Raw genomic sequence first — 17,138 nt, forward strand, 5'->3', positions numbered from 1 at the left:
CCTGAAAAATTATATTCAGCCGCTCAACTGGCCTTCCTGCCACCACTTTTCTTCAGTTACAGTCTATTCTTACAGCAATCAGAGTAATTCTTTGGGGGGGAAAATATATATATATATATATATATTTATTAAGATTTATTTTCCTTTTTGGCTGCATGGCATGCAGGATCTTAACTCCCTTACCAAGAACTGAGCCCATGCCCCCTGCATTGGAAGTGTGGAGTCTTAACCACTGGGCCACCTGAGAAGTCCTATTTTTGAAATATTTTTGATCATGTCACTCTGCTATCAACTCTCCCTGACCCCTCTTTTTCTCAGTAAGAAGTCAACATCTTTACAAATGGCTCCCCAGACCCTTTGCCCGGCCCTCTGCCCCTGCTGTACCGCTCTCCTTGCTCTGCACAAGGAACACACAGGCCTCAGCCTCTGCACTTGCTTGTCTCTCTGTCTGGAATAAGCTTCCTCTTACTATTATTACTGCTTGGTCCTTTGTCTTTACTCAGATACTCCTTGTATCGAGTTGAGACTTTTTCTTGTCTCATATCTAAAATTTCCACTATATCCCATCACCCTCACCTTTCTCTTTCCACTTCCTTAACATATATTTTTATTTAGCACTTATAACTTCAAATACGAAATTGTCTATGTTCACTGAGTCTTAGGTCCGTGAGAGGTTGATTCCTCTGCAGGGATTCTGCTGGTGGTGGTCTAGTGGTTAGCAGGCTTCCCAGGTAGCACTAGTGATAAAGAACCCTCCTGCTAATGCAGGAGATATCCCTGAGTGGGGAAGATTCCCTGGAGAAGGGCATGGCAACCCACTCCAGTATTCTTGTCTGGAGAATCCCATGGACAGAGGTGCCTGGCGGGCCACAGTCCATAGGGTTGCAAAGAGTTGGACAAGACTGAGAGACTTAACACGCATGCACACCAGTGATTACCACTCCATGCTTTCACTGCCAAGTTCGCTGGTTCAATTCTTGGTTTAGTCTCCTCTAGTTGAGCGAATTAAGATCGCACAGGCAGTGTGTCATGACCCCCCAAAATAGAAAAAAAAAAATTCCTCTGCAGAGGCCAAGGTGGGATCATCCAAGGGCGTGTAAAATCTGATCCTCTTGTTTCCTCAGATATGAGTAGTATCTTTACTATATTATCAACTGATTGTCTAGAGAGTGACATGCACACACATCCTTCCAAAAGAAGTTTAAATATTAATTCTCAGAGATGGTAACATGACAAAATCTGAAAATTAGAAAAAAATTTCCCAACTTACCCCAGTGGGAAGCTCAGTTCCTGATACTGATGGTGGGAACTTGACGTGATCTGACAATGCTGATGAGCTCCTTTTGTATATTCTCTCTCTTCAAATTATGCCCTTTTGTTCCAGGCAGAAATAGGAAAACAGACTGGCTGCTGATGCACCTGCTTTGTTTCTGTTTAGTTTTGGATTGGTTTCTGGGATTCTAACTTTTTTTTCCCTCACTGGCTGCACTGCAGATCATGTGAGATCTTAGTTCCCTGACCAGGGATCGAACCTGTACCTTCTGCAGTGGAAACATAGAGTCTTAATCACTGGACCCCAGGGAAGTCCCTCTAACTATTTTAAAAGGCACAGTTCAGTGGTATTAACTACATTCACAATGTGCAGCCATCAAAAACCTTTTTCATGACCCCCCAAAAAAGCCCATAAACATTAAACAGTAACTCACCATTCCCCCTAGCCATCTCTGGTAATCTTATATGGATATGACGATTGTAGACACTCATAAGTGGAAACATACAATCTTTGTCCTTTTGTGTCTGCCTTATTTCACTTTTCATAATGTTTTCAAGATTGATCCATGTTAGAGCATACATCAGAATTTCATTCCTTTTTATGATCTGCCTTACTTCAAAGCTCATGCAATGCTATCTTGCTGATAAAATCAACCTTGCAGATCTTAGTCAGATTGACCATATCCGTTTAGAAATCTTCATCAGAGCTGCAGAGAAGAGTCTTCCCCCCCATATTGACTGTGTCGTTAGAATTGGGTTTGGCTGTGTATGTCAGACAGACTCAATAAATTGCTTGTGCAAGATACGATTTCTTTTCCACATAAAAATGTAGACAGTTGGTCTAGCAAGTAATTAAATCTAAATCTAACTGAAGCGTGGATTTTGGAGCTCTTTGTTTTGTTGAAAGAGTCTCTGGTGGTCATTTTTCGCCAGAATGTTTCCCCACCTCTCAGTTCAATAATGGGACATGAGTCTCAGCCAAGCAGCAAAGAGGAATAAAACACTGTGTTTGGGGAAGCATACAAGACCAGGCATTGTTGGGGAAGAACAGAGAAAGATGGCAATCATGGTGGTCCCTTGATTATGACATGGCCTTTCACTGCCATGGGCCAGAGTTCCACCCCTGGTTAGGGAACTAAGATCCCACAAGCCACCAGTTACGGCAAAAAAAAAATATAAAATTTAAAAATTTGGAAATTCCCTGGTGGTCCAGTGCTTAAGACTCCATAGTCCCAAATCAGGGGGCATAGGTTCGATCCCTGGTCAGGGAACTAGGCATGCCTCACAGCTTGGCCAAAAGAAAAAAGAAAAAAAAAAGGTGGCAGTCAAGTCCATTCCTCCGGAAGCAGAATTATCTGTTCAGTTCAGTTCAGTTGCTCAGTCATGTCCGGCTCTTTGCAACCCCAGGAACTGCAGCATGCCAGGCCTCCCTGTTCATCACCAACTCCCAGAGTTTACTCAAACTCATGTCCATTGAGTCTGTGATGCCATCCACCCATCTTATCCTCTGTCGTCCCCTTCTCCTTCCGCCTTCAATCATTCTCAGCATCAGGGTCCTTTCCAGTGAGTCAGTTCTTCCCATCAGGTGGCCAAAGTATTGGAGTTTCAGCTTCAACATCAGTCGGTTCCTCTGCCTTTTCTAAAACCAGCTTGAACTTCTGGAAGTTCACGGTTAACATACTGTTGATGCCTGGCTTGGAGAATTTTGAGCATTACTTTACTAGCCTGTGAGATGAGTGCAATTGTGCGGTAGTTTGAGCATTCTTTGACATTGTATTTCTTTCAGATTGGAATGAAAACTGACCTTTTCCAGTCCTGTGGCCACTGCTGAGTTTTCCAAATTTGCTGGCATATGGAGTGTAGCACTTTCACAGCATCATCTTTTAGGATTTGAAATAGTGCAACTGGAATTCCATCACCTCCACTAGAATTATCTGTGGATATTTATTTAATTCTATTTCATAAATTAGATTTGATAGGGTTGATGACTGAGCAACTGAACAACAAAAACATCAAAGCATTGGTAGAATCTAATAATGTACAATTCAATGTACAGTCTTATATACTGTCTCTTGTTTTGAAAATCTTACTTTTCAGTGTAGAGATTGCATAAAGAAGATTCTCTCCAACATACACAAATTCAGTACTTGAAAATGAAGGTTGTGGGGGAGGAAAAAAATCTATTGTGTTTGTTTTAATGTTTTACCCCTTTGGAGATAATTCAAAAAGTGCTTTTATAAGTAATTTATAAACAGCATCTTTGAAAACTGAAATTCATTCATTTAATACTTATTGAAGGCTTATTATGAGCAAGCATAAGGCTGAGCTTTGAAGGGGAACAAGGGAAGCATATAAGTTCAAGAAACTTACCTTTCAAGCTTCAAAATAGGTGATCTTAAATGACAATATAAAAGAATTAAATGTCAATAAAAGACTTGAAATAAAAATGAGAGAATCATTGCATCTCAAAGTTGAAGGGACGACTGCCTTGTGCTTCTAAAAATTGGATACGCATATCTTCATTGGATACGCATATCTTCATGCCTAAATGTGAATTCATGGCAATATAGGGCTTCCCTGGTGACTCAGTTGTAAAGAATCTACCTGCCAACGCAGGAGACACAGATTCGATCCCTGGGTCAGAAAAATCCCCTGGAGGAGGGCACAGCAACCCACTCCAGGATTCTTGCCTGGAGAATCCTCATGGACAGAGGAGCCTGGTGGGCTACAGTCCATGGGATCACAAAGAGTCAGACACTACTGAATCAACTTATCATGCACGCATGGAGGGTAAGTCAACATCTGGCAGGCACACAAGTAAATAGAGCATCGTGTTAACATTAGAGAAAAAACATAGATTCCAAAGACATTTCAGCCCAACATGTGGCTGGTTTAAGATGCTCAGCATTCCTTATTTTACTTCTCTTTTATAGGAACATTTAATGGGAAAACACATTGAGGAACAATGATTCCATGATTCTCTGTAGAGAATTCTTGGTAAAGCGTCCCACACAGTGGTCTCTTCACCTCTTATTTAATCCTAGTAACAGGGTACCACTGCCCACTTAGTATGATGAAGTCAGAGGAAGAAAAGAATTCATAATCTATTGCTTCACAATAGACTGATTTCCTTTTTCTTTTTTCTTTTTTGGCCAAGTGATTTGGCTTGTGGGATCTTAGTTCCTTGACCAGGGATTGAACCTGGGACCTTGGCAGTGAAAGTGCCAAGTCCTAACCATTGGACTGCCAGGGAATTCCCTAGATTGAGTTCTAAATCAAGATTCTGATGAATGGATAGAATTTTAATAGAGTACAGAGCTCTATCCCTGGTTGGGGAACTAGGATCTCACATGCCTTGTGGCCAAAAAAAGGAGGAAAAAAACGTACAGAGCAGAGAATTTCTGGAGGATAGTCTGAAATCTTGGGTCCTGGGTCTGTACCTTTCACTTATGAAGCATATGACATTGGGAAAGAATTCTTCACAAAGTCATTCCAAGGATCTGCTTAGCTTTACTGTGTGAGTGTGAAAGCTTAGTATCTGGAATACATGAATATGTTTGATAAAATTTCTCATCCTCTCTCCAAGTTGGCAGAAACAACATGAGCAAACACAGAGCTTCGACATGTGCTTCATATGTTTTAGCCACGATGATAGCTTATTCTGGTATGAGTGATGGCTTGTAAGAAAACAATGATGACAGATAAAAATGAAATGTCAAATTCAAGAGGAGACAGCAGCATTGATTTCAAAGGGATATTTTTATATGTGGAGGTGGAAGTATGTGAGGGTGTTTCAGTATAATGCCCCTGTTATCAAAATGTTTCTTAATTTGTGTGCCACATTAAACAGCAGTATCTCTCAAAGTTTGTCAACTGGAGGAAAAAAAATGTTCAAATCTATTTTTCTTAAGTAAATTCGGTGATATAATTATCTATGGTTGGTAAAAGGTTTTTTGTTTTTTGAGGATTTGAGCTCAGTTAAAGAGTTAATTTTATTTTAAAGGAACATAGACTTTGAATAACAATTTTCTGGGCATGTTTAACTAACCTAATTGAGAAAACCATGGTGCTGTTTAATTGTAAATAGAGTGATATAAGATTGGACCAATACTTGATGTGTGCAAGTTTAGTATGTAGGGTTTTTGTGCTTTTAAAAAACAAGTTCAATTTTTCTCTTTTAAAAAAATGAGATGTCATTCATATTCATATAAGCTTCTTAAGAAATGCTTTCTAACAAAATGGAGAGTTAAATAGCTTGCATAATGGCTGTAAGAATTATTTAAGAAGCTTGCCTCATCCAGCACTAGAAAATAACCTTATTTCTCAGAAAGTTATAGTACCTGCTCACCTTTCTTCTGTTAGAGGAGAAAAAAAAGTACATCTCTTATCATGACAGTAGCATTTTTCATTCCTGGAGATTTGGAGTTACTGAGATTAACAAAAAATGGGGTTTCCTTGAGGTATTTTTAAAAGTTATTTTCCTTACTAACTACCCTCTTCCCTCACCAACTTCTCTTGAAAAGTCGGAAACCACAGGACTACCTGGCTAGGTTATTTTTAACGGAAACAACATGACTTGGAAATTGTGCCTCCGGTGGCTGAGTTGTCCTGGACATCTGGGCTTCACCACCAACTGGACTTTCATGAGAAATACAAGCTGGGGTTTCGTTATGGCCAGAAGTCCCCCTGGTAGTTCTCCAGGGTACACATTCCTGTGTCTGAGAGATGAGATGCTCAGACAATGACTCCCTAGACCCCTATTTTTGGACACCAGGTAGATTGTTCAATATGATACTTTGTTGTTTTTGAAAAGAGCCCAAAAAGGTTTCCGCGTGGGTTAAAGTGTGGTCTTGGAGTGCTTCAACTTCTGCATTTCCCAATTTTTGTTTTTCTCACTTTACTGCCAGCCATATTACTGAATTTCTCTGGGGTATGAAAAAGTTGAGGGACATATACAGGAATTACTCACTCAGTCTCTGCTGTGCAGCTGCCCAGAACTTACTGAGGTTGAAAGAACACAGAAGCATTCATCAAAAGCCTGGGGCTGGCCAAAGGTCTAAAAAAAGTTATTTTTGATAGGAACATTAACTAAAGCTTCATTAATCACGCATATACAAGAAAGAGTGAAAAGTTAGGTTTTTGTAATCAAAGACAGGAAGACTTAAGTTCTGTCTCCATCATTTCTTAGTGAACTGTCTTTGTGGGTTGCCTGCTGCCATATGTTATACTTTCCCCGTGTATAAAATGTGAATAAATAATAGTAATAATAACTAACCATTTTTGTGCACTTTATGATAGGCTCTGTGTAAGCAAGTTGCACATATTATCTCGTTTAAGTCAAAGAGGTAGAAACTATTATCCCAATTTTCAGATGTGAACATTGAGGGCCAAAGAGTTGAAATGCTTATCTTAAGACTGTTGAAAGTAATTTTTAAGAATAATTTATTTACTGTTGACTGTACTGGGTCTTTGTTGCTGCAGTCTTTCTCTAGTTGCGGCAGGCAGGGGCTGCTCTCTGGTTGCGGTGAGAGGGCTTCTTGTTGCATCGGCTTCTCTTGTTGTGGAGCACGGAGCACCAGCTCTAGGTGCGTGGGCTCAGTAGTTGTGGCTCCTGGACTCTAGAGCATGGGCTCAATAGTTGTGGCTTAGTTAATTTGCAGCATGCGGGATCTTTCTGGACCAGGGATCAACCCGTGTCTCCTGCACTGGCAGGTGGATTCTTTACCACTGAGCCACCAGGAAAGCCCTTGTTAAAAGTAATTTAAATAAGATGTTCTGCATGTGGTCTAGTGAATGGAAGGTATTCTATAAACAATAACTGTTTTGATAAAATAGTATTTAATAGAAGCTGAAAGTATTAAGAAGATCAGATACCTTAAAAACATAAATTACGATCATCTAAGTAATCTGCTCCCATGGTTCAAAGTTTTCTGATAGTAATAAAATGTGAGTAATAAAATACATTTTTTAAGTAATAAAATGTGAGTAATTTTGAGGTTCTCATACTCTGAGGAAGTATATAAAATTGCATATTCCAGTGTTTAATTCCTATAGATTTTGGAGTCATTCTGGAGTACAGCCCAGTACTCTGCCTTTTTGACAAATTCCCATTAATTCCAAGCAGGTGGTTAGTTTTCATTGGCCTAGAAGACCTTCAAGGTCTTCCCCAGCTCTAAAATTCTGTGATTGTGTGACTTTATGTACTTCTGAAAAATTTGTGTGTATCTGTGTGTGTGTGTGTTTGCTTGCTTGCTTAATAGACAATTGAAATGCCAGGGGAAATTAGAAGTGCTTCCAATAACGTACAGGTCTTTCTTTCTCTTTGTGGGCATTTGGAAAACCAAATTCCATATTATTTGTATGCTCAGTGATGCAGTATAAAGGATGATGTGATTTCATTGACTGGTAGAGATAATTTTGATTAAAAATAGCTCTAAAATGAATAAGGGATAGGTCCTGAAGCAAGGATAGCAGATTAAATGTTACTTGTAGAATCGCTATTCTCTACTCTTTCTGACTACTCACCAACAGTCGTTGGTATCAGATCATCCTCTCTTTAGGAAGTCCTGGCATCATATTGGCACATTCTTTCTCCTCAGTTCTCACCTTTTTTGAGGGTCTGTAGTGATCATTGCCTTACAATAGTCATTCCATCACTACTGATTAGATCACACTGCTTCTTGATTTAACTAATTTCAGGATCTTAGAAAGTTGAGAAGCATTTATTTGACATCAACAGCCCCAGATTCCTTAGTGTGTGAACCAGGTTTCCTTCTCCTCCAAGATCCCCTTGTTTTTCCTCTCCCCCAACCCATCCTCACGTGGACTAAATATACCATCAGGAGGTCTTCACTTTGTTACAGAAGGCAGGAATTGTCGACTCGGCATAGTTAGAAAGTCATTCAGTGCACTCAGCACTTTGCTGACATTGAACATGGTTCTGCTACCCAAATGTCCTGGTTACTGATTGCTTTATTTCATTATTTTTACTTTTTATTTTTTGGTTGTGCCGAATGGCATGTGACATCTTAGTTCCCAGACCAGGGATTGAACCTACATCCCCTGCATTGCCTAGTGGATTCTTAACCACCAGGGAAGTCCCTGTCCTGGTTACTTCAGACCTCCATCCACAGGTTCCTTACAGGAGATACAGCTACAGCATAAAAAGAGGTAGAAGTTGCTTCTATTAGTCATTTATGTCCCATACGATCACCTTAAAACCTGATGACGGCAGACACAAAAGGCCACATAGTGTATGATTCCATTCTGGATATTATATGAAATATCCAGATATTATATGAAATATCCAGAATAGGTAAATCCAGGGAGGCAGTAAACAGATGGGTGGTTACTCAGGTGCTTGAGGCAGCGGAGGATAGTCATGAATGCTTAATGGTTTAGGATTTTCTTTTTGGGGTGATAAAAACTTTTTGGAAGTAGATAGAGGTGGTAGTTGAACAACAATATATGCACTAAATGTCACTGAATTGTATATTTTTAAATTAGTAACTTATGGCTATGCTGGGTCTTCATTGCTGCTTTCGGGCTTTCTCTAACTGGGGAGAACGGAGGATACTACTCTCTGTTTGTGATGTGTGGGCTTCTCACTGCAGTGGCATTTCTTGTTGTGGAGCGTAGGCTCTAGAGTGCGGATTCAGTAGTTGTAGGGAAGGGCTTAGTGGCATATGGAATCTTCCTAGACCAGGGATTGAACTCATGTTATCCTGCTTTGACAGACAGATTCTTACCCACTGGACCACCAGGGAAGTCTGAATTGTATACTTTATTTTTATTTATGTGGATTAACCTCATGCAAAGAGTTGACTCATTGGAAAAGACTCTGATGCTGGGAGGGATTGGGGGCAGGAGGAAAAGGGGACGACAGAGGGTGAGATGGCTGGATGGCATCACCAACTCGATGGATGTGAGTTTGAGTGCTTAATGGTTTAGGATTTTCTTTTTGGGGTGATAAAAACTTTTTGGAAGTAGGTAGAGGTGTAGTTGAACAACAATATATGCACGTCCACCAACTCTGGGAGATGGTGATGGACAGGGAGGCCTGGCATGCTTCGATTCATGGGGTTGCAAAGAGTCGGACACGACTGAGCAACTGAACTGAACTGAACACCTAAACAACAAATTTTAAAATCCTGATTAATTCAGAGAAACTTCAAGGATCTGAAGAGCTGGAGAAAACATGGGAGTGATGGGTATCTCTCAGCTGTCAGTATGTGTAAACAGAGGAGAAAGCCCATAACTAAGAGAGGCAAAGATGATACATTCCCTGGATCAGAGGAGAGTAAAGAACAGGAGTGGGAAATTCAGGTGCACAGAATGGGTACTTACAGGGAATTGAAGGCTGTGGGCCAGGCTGTACAAAAGTAAGCATCTCTCTGCCCCTGAACAAGAGAAAACAGTCTGTGGTATAAATGAAAGCTCTGCTTTATCTTTGATCAAAAATCAAACCTGGAAAGACAACAAGAAAACACACGCTATGGCAGGAGGTGAAAGTAGAAACAAGTTGAGTAACCCACATGACTCATCTGCTTGGTGAAGTCAGGATTGGTAGCCATGAGGGCGAGCTGCAGAGTTTGTGCTCAGAATCACTTTCTCTATTGCCCAAAGAAACCATGATTAAAACTGTTGACTAATCAGCCAACAAACTGGTACTCCATCCTTCTGATAAGAGGAAAAGTATGGCCATCTTGGGCTTTTCTCACTTTCTTCCTTCTAACCAGGCTCATGGTTCACAACCCCTGGCTGTCCCCACAGAATTCCAGAGTGGCGCAGTTCCTGGGTGGTGCATGTGGTGTGTGACACCAAGGGCTGTCTAGATTCGCTCACAAACCTTCTTCAGCAACCAAGGAAATTACTTGTAATTTCTAAATAAGATGTTTCTGAGTTTTCCTTTTGCAACTGAGTGAACATTAATATTAACCTAAGGTTTAGAACTTAGTTCAGGCATGGTTCTGCCATACTTTATCCAGTAAGTAGATGGGTCCCTTCACTTTTATAAACCTTGTTCCCTATCTGAAAAAGAAGAATAATGATCCCTCTGCTGTCCATCTCAAAGAATCACGCTGAAAATGAAACAATGTTTGTTCAGACAAACAAACACACCCACCCCTAGCCAAGCAGTAGGCTCCATCAATAAGTGGGCTTTTTCCCAAAGAAGAAGCACAGGGAGCCCAGGGCCAGGACATCTCCCAAGGGTGTTGGTCAAGCTGTACAAATTTTTGGCCAGGGAACCAACTCCATCTTCAGCCAAGTTGTGCTGAAGAGGCTGTTCATGACTTGCCCCAGCCAGCCGAAGCTTTCCCTTTCTTTTGTGGATGGTCGGGAAGATAAAGCTTCCTGGCTGAAAAGACAAGACAGCTGTGGTTATGGGGGTTATGCTGCATGATGCACGTGTCCAGGAATAACCCCCAAACTGCACACCTGCCCACACTGCAGGTGTGTACTGCATGGGCACAATCATGGCAAGGGCTGCATTCCCAAGGCCAGAGGTGAGATCACCTCAGGGGCTGTGGCCCTGTCCTGCCCTCTGGTGCTTAGAAGGGTTGCAAGGTGTCTAGTTGTCCAGTGCTTGGGAATGTCACACAGCCCCACCCATCCTACCTGCACTCCAATCCTGCAAGTTTGAGCATCAGAGGCTGACCCGCCAGCTGCTACTGCAAAAAAGACCCTGTTCTGCCCAAAAGATTTTGGATGCTGAAAAAATCAAATTTAAGTTAGGAAGGTCAAACTGTAGAGAAACTAGCATTGGTGGCATTGTACACCCTTGGCAGGTTTCCATACCTCTCCAGGCAAAGCCTACTCCATCAGGGTCATTTCACTTTGGCCTTCCCTGGTGGCTGAGATAGTAAAGAATCCACCCGCCATGCAGGAGATCCAAGTTTGGTCATTGGGTCAGGAAGATCCCCCAGAGGAGGGCATGGCAACCCACTCCAGTATTCTTGCCTGGAGAATCCCATGGACAGAGGGGCCTGGTGAGCTACAGTCCATGGCGTCACAGAGTCAAACACAACTGAGCCACTAACACACCCGTATACACACACACACCTCAGTTTGTCACAAGGGAAAGAAGAAAGTCAACCTATTCAAGGAGAGTTAGGGAGAAACCAAATGGCTTAACTAGGAAAAAAGTCCCTTACTTTTATTAAATACACAATAGTCTTACAGGCGAAAAACCTTTGAATACATGACCTTGTTAATCCTCAGAAACACTCCTAAGGCAGATGTATTGTGACCAATTTACAGTTATAACAGGTGATTACCTTAGGATCACACAAGGTGAGTGTGACATCAGGACTTGCCCAGAAACCAGTATCAATTCTTCTATGCCATTCAAACAAATAGGATGATACAAATACACATTTTATTATACCTAGAACCACACTGATTTAGATTTTAGATGCTCTGTGTTTGGATGGTATAGTTTTTTAGTTTGTTACATGGCAAGAGGGAAATTATAATTTTTTGTGTGTGATTTTATTTATTTGCCTGTTTTTTGGCTCCGCTGGGTCTTCGTTACTGCTTGGGCATTTCTCTAGTGAGGCCAGTAGGGTCTTCTCTCCAGTTGCATTTGTGGGGTCTAGGGCATGCGGGCTTCAGTAGTTGCAGCAAGTGGGCCCGTAGTTGTGGCTCGTGGGCTCTGGAGCACAGGCTCAGTAGTTGTAGGGCACCGCTTAGTTCCTCTGAGGCATGTGGGATCTTCCTGTATCAGGGAACCCACATCTCCTACATTGGCAGCTGATTCTTTACCACTGAGCCACCAGGGAAGCACAGAAATTATTCTTGTCTGTTCATTAGAACAAGATTCCTATGAACTGTAAATTACAGTTTTATAGGAATCACAGTATGTGATTTAATTATGAATGATTGTACTTACAATTAATCAGTTTATTGCACAAAGACTGGTCTTTTGATCTCAGGTAGCTAATGGCACAGAAAAGAGCATAGTTGTTTAACTCCATCAGATTTTAGCTCACCTTCCAATAAATAATAGGTTTCTCTCAATAACCATTTAAGGAGCTGCCATACATATTTAATATGAGCATTTTTGAAGTAATTTTTGTTTTTAGAACTTTGGTTTTAGTGTTCATATTACAGATTTTCATAGGCTTATTTGTATGTAGATTATTTTATTTTCCTTTCCCCCTCTGAATTTAACCCATTTTCAAGAATGGTGTTTCTGTAGAGTTCTCACTACCCTTCATTGTAGCTCTTTGTGTTTGACCTTTTGGGAAAGGACAAAATATTAAGAAAACATGCAATGACAGGCTTGATACCTCAGTGCCCACCAATCCCATTTTCCTTTAAAATATTTACCTGTACCTGCTCAAAGCCTATCACTATTTTTTTTTAATTAAAGAAAATTTCTTTTTTGGATTGATTGGGTCTCCGTTGCTGTGCACAGGCTGTCCCTCATTGCAGCGAGTGGGGTCTACTCTCTAGTCATGCTCAGGCTTCTCATTGCGGTGGCTTCTCCCGTTGAAGAGCATGAGTTTTAGGCGCACCGACTCAGTGGATGCAGCGCACGGGCTTAGATGCTCCACAGCATGTGGGATTTTCCCTGATCAGGGATCGAACCTGTGTCCTCTACATTGGCAGGCAGATTCTCAGCCACTCGATCACCAGGGACGTCCTCTATTACTTTTTATAATGGTTAGGGGAGGAGGTGAATCTCACACACATTTATGAGATCATCCCGAGTTCAGCCCTTATGGATCGGTACAGAACTATGGTAATGAACTCCCCAAAGCTCCACAGTATAGATTTATGGCTGGGTAAACACACAGCAGAAAGGAAAAGAGAATGAATGAGAAGAAAGCCGGAGACAGAGAAACGAACTTAGAACCTGTGGGTTAAGAAAAAGCTAGAATCTTACTGAAAGTGATTGGACAAATTTAAAGAGAAAAAAAAAACCCCGTTATCAGTTATTTTTAAAACCATTGAAGGTTTGAGGTGAAGCGAAGCTCATTTTGTCAACAGGAAGCTATGGTACACGCTCTACATTTCTATTTATATAAACAACATTTGCTTTTCCATCTTAGGTTCTGCCCAGAAGTTATCGTCTGACCGCCACTTCTGGCTTTGGTTGACTGGTTTTTAGAAAAAAAAAACAAACTGTGACCACCTGTTTCTCTCTCTACCACAGAGAAAGTCAAGTCACTTTCGCTAGTGCTTGGTTAGTGAAAAGTGCTAAGACACACAAGGATTTCAATTTTTATTAGAATGTTGTATTTTTTAATTAATTTATTTATTTTTGGCTCTTCTGGGTCTTTGTTGCTGCACGGGCTTTTCTCTGGTTGCAGTGAATGGAGGCGACTCTCTCGTTGCAGTGCATGGGCTTCTCATTTTGGTGGCTTCTCGTTGCAGAGTACGGGCTCAAGAGTACAGTCTGAAGAGTACAGTCTGAGTAGCTGTGGTACACAGGCTTAGTGACCTTGTGGCATGTGGGATCTTCCCAGATCAGAGATTGAACTCATATCTCCTACACTGGCAGGCGGATTCTTTACCACTGAGCCACTAGGGAATCCCTGGAGTGTTGTGTTTTTAACCAAATCTTTGTCTCCCAGAGTTTGCCTCCCCAGTGTTCCCTCTACCCTGTAAGGTTCCAGATGGGTTGGTATGGAACTCAGATCCTCCACCACATTTCTCCCAGACAGATTTGTGAATTTCCACCTTCTAGCCTCTGGGTTCCCCTTCTCTGGTGTCAATCTCTTGACACTCTGCCATCCCCTACTCCCCCTTCTCTGGTGCTCTTCCAACTTCTCTTTCTATTCAGGTGTGTTCCAACTCTTTTCAGTGTGTTCCAGCTGCTTCTGTACAGAAGGAAGCAAAGTTGCTTGCACCTTCTGATCAGGTGTAAACATCAACTTTCGCCACGAGCGCCAGGCATTGTGGAGGGGGAGGAGTTTGTGGCTGGTAGCACATACTGCTTGGGGACATCAAAAGAAAGGTCCAGAAGTGGGGAGACAGCTTTTTGCACCATGAGTCAAATGAATACTCAGAGAAAGTGTGCAAGGAGCTCTTTTTAGCGAGTAGAGTGCACATTTGAATCTCCAGAACTTCTTCATTCAAAGAAGAAAGAGAATTTATTTCAGTCACATGCATGAAATGATGGGGGAAAGTTAGGTTCAGAACAATTTTGGAAAAGAAGACAAGAAGAAAACATGTTTTTTTTGTTTTGTTTTGTTTTAAGATGAGGTGTACAGGCAGCTGAGTCTGTCTGTTCAAGGTGCCAGGAAGAGATAATCATCACTGCCTAATGATACTTTTGCAGGCATGCTTAGTCATTTCCAACTCTTTGCAACACCATGGACTGTAGCCTGCCATGCTCCTCTTATTGATGGAATTTTTCAGGCAAGAATATTGAAGTGGGTTGCCATTTCCTTCTCCAGGCGATCTTTCCTACCCAGGGATTAAACCCCTGTCTCCTGCATTGGCAGGCAGATTTTTTGCCACTGAACCACCTGGGAAGCCCAATGTTACTTTTACCAAATCTTTTATTTCCAACACTAAATATCCACTGTTTCAGTTCAAATAATTTTTTCTTTTTGGCCATGCAGCAAGGCTTGCAGGATCTTAGTTGTCCACCAGGGATTGAACCCCGGGCCTTGGCAGTGGAAGTGGACCCCCAAGAATTCCCTCAAATAACTTTTTTTCATCAGAAGTTCCTTGCTTAAGAAGGTTGTCATTTGTGTTCACCTTGAAAAGAATAATATTAATACCATAAAGAGTAAAATGTTTTCAAATCTTTTTCTCGGGTGGACCAAGGGAGGAAAACTAGAATACCAGGGACCTGAAATGGGCTGAGAGTAAACAGCAACAAAAAGGAAGTGAATGAAATTTTAAACTTTTTATTGTGTTTTGGAGTATAGCCAATTAATAATGTTGTGATGGTTTTAGGTGTTTAGCAAAGGGACTCAACCGTACATATACATGTATCCATTCTCTCCTAAACTGCTCTCCCATCCAGGTGGCCAAATAACATTGAGCAGAGTTCCCTGTGCTATAGAGTAGGTCCTTGTTGGTGATCCATTTTAAATATAGCAGTATATGTCCATCTATATGTATGATGTACATGTCCATCCCAAACTCCCTAACTATTTCTTTCCCCAATCCTTGCCCCTCGCAAGCATAGGTTTGTTCTCTGAGTCTGTTTCCATTTTGTAAGTTCATTTGTACCATTTCTTTTTGGATTCCACATATAAGGGATGTCATACCATATTGCTCCTCTCTCTGACCTACTTCACTTAGCATGGCAATCTCTAGGTCCATCCATATTGCTGCAAATGGCACCATCCTTTTTAATGGCTGAGTGATATTCCATTGTATATATGCACCACATCTTTATCCATTCCTCTGTTGGATGGGCATTTAGGTCCTTCCATATCCTGGCTATTTTAAATAGTGCTGAAATGAACATTAGGATGCATATATCTTTTTGAATTATGGTTTTCCCCAGATTATGCCCAGTAGTACGATTGCTGGATCACATGGTAGTTCTATTTTTAGTTTTTTAAGGAACCTCCACACTGTCCTGGCTGTACCAAAAAGGTGGATGGAATTTTGTAAATGGGGAAGAGAGGACAGAGGGAAAGAAAACTGGAACCAAAACTAACCTCCCGAAACTGCCCTGGGACTGTTCTTAGAGCAAAGTTATGAGAGAAAACAAGCCTTTGTAAGGGGGAGGAAAGCAAGGATGAAAAGTGAGTTAAAAGTGTTGCTTTCCACTTGGAGAAGAAGACAAAAGCAGAGAACATCAGAAGAGCGAGAAATGGCAAAGCACAGGAATTTGATGCAAAAGAAAAGGAAGGGTGAAACATGAAACTGCATCCCGTAAGACTGAAGGGGACAGAAAAGAAAGAACTTTCTGGAGAACAGAGGAGTGGGCCACATCTGGGGGAGAGTAAACAAGTTTGTAATGTTGGGGAACCAGTGGTCAAGGAAGGAGGCAAAAGATGGAGAAGAGCAGAGCAAAGATATGTGAGCGATGCTGCTACTCAGCTTTCAAAGGGAGATAAAAGCCCAAGTTCAGGTCTTCTTTCTAAACATAGAAAAGAAAAATAGACCAAAGGAGATCACTGTCCTCTGAGAAGGAAGTTGGAAAAAGTTTTATTTTGAATGTCTAATTTGCAATATGTACAATAATGGGATTGGGGTGCTTTCTGGTGGGAATGCCCCCTCTCAGCCAATGTGCAGTAAGGGTCAGTTTCATGAAGAGGCTCTTAAATGGTTCTCAGAAACGCAGTGCCTTCTGAAACCTCTCTCCTTTGGCTACAATATCCATGGACTCTGTCTGTATACAAGTACATCTGCTTTGAGGGACTGAGGCAAGGATTCCATGCCTCAAGGGTTTTTTCCTAGTATTTCTCTTTAATCAGTTGTGCAAATCCTATTAAACTAAGCTGCTTCTTAACAGACTTCCCTGGTGGCTCAGACGGTAAAGTGTCTTGCGTCTTGCTTACAATGCGGGAGACCTGGGTTTGATCCCTGCGTCGGGAAGATACTCTGTAGAAGGAAATGCTTCTTGACAGCAAGAATCTAGTCCTCATATTGGTAGTTTTTCTGCAAAGTGGAAGGAATCCAACCCTTACCAAGTGGACTTTTGCCACATAGAACTGTCTCAAAGTCCTCTCGTTTCTATTTGAATTCCACTGGCTTTTTTGGAAAGGTACTGCGTTATCTCGATGAAAGTATCCATGATGTTTAATGTGTCACTCATAATATGGTTTTGTTCTATGACGTTGTGGACTGTTGTCCTAATATAGAGTATTTCTCTTCTTTTAAAGCAGACATGATAGTTGTGAATTAGACTGCATCTAGGCTTCAAGCAATATGAACAATGCATTTAAATC

At 41.3% G+C, this 17,138-nt stretch overlaps 1 protein-coding gene and 1 non-coding gene across 4 annotated transcripts in view; one reads left to right on the forward strand and one right to left on the reverse strand.

Moving 5' to 3' along the window:
- RIMKLB (ribosomal modification protein rimK like family member B) overlaps positions 1 to 17,138 on the forward strand; it is a 134,727-nt gene that overhangs the window by 28,922 nt on the left and 88,667 nt on the right. The gene's annotated exons all lie outside the window — the stretch shown is intronic.
- On the reverse strand, positions 4,453 to 4,525 carry TRNAE-UUC (transfer RNA glutamic acid (anticodon UUC)). Its single transcript has one exon. It is a non-coding gene; the product is annotated as a tRNA-Glu (tRNA).

Source organism: Bubalus kerabau, chromosome 1 (assembly GCF_029407905.1).
Source record: "Bubalus kerabau isolate K-KA32 ecotype Philippines breed swamp buffalo chromosome 1, PCC_UOA_SB_1v2, whole genome shotgun sequence".
NCBI lineage: Eukaryota > Metazoa > Chordata > Mammalia > Artiodactyla > Bovidae > Bubalus > Bubalus kerabau.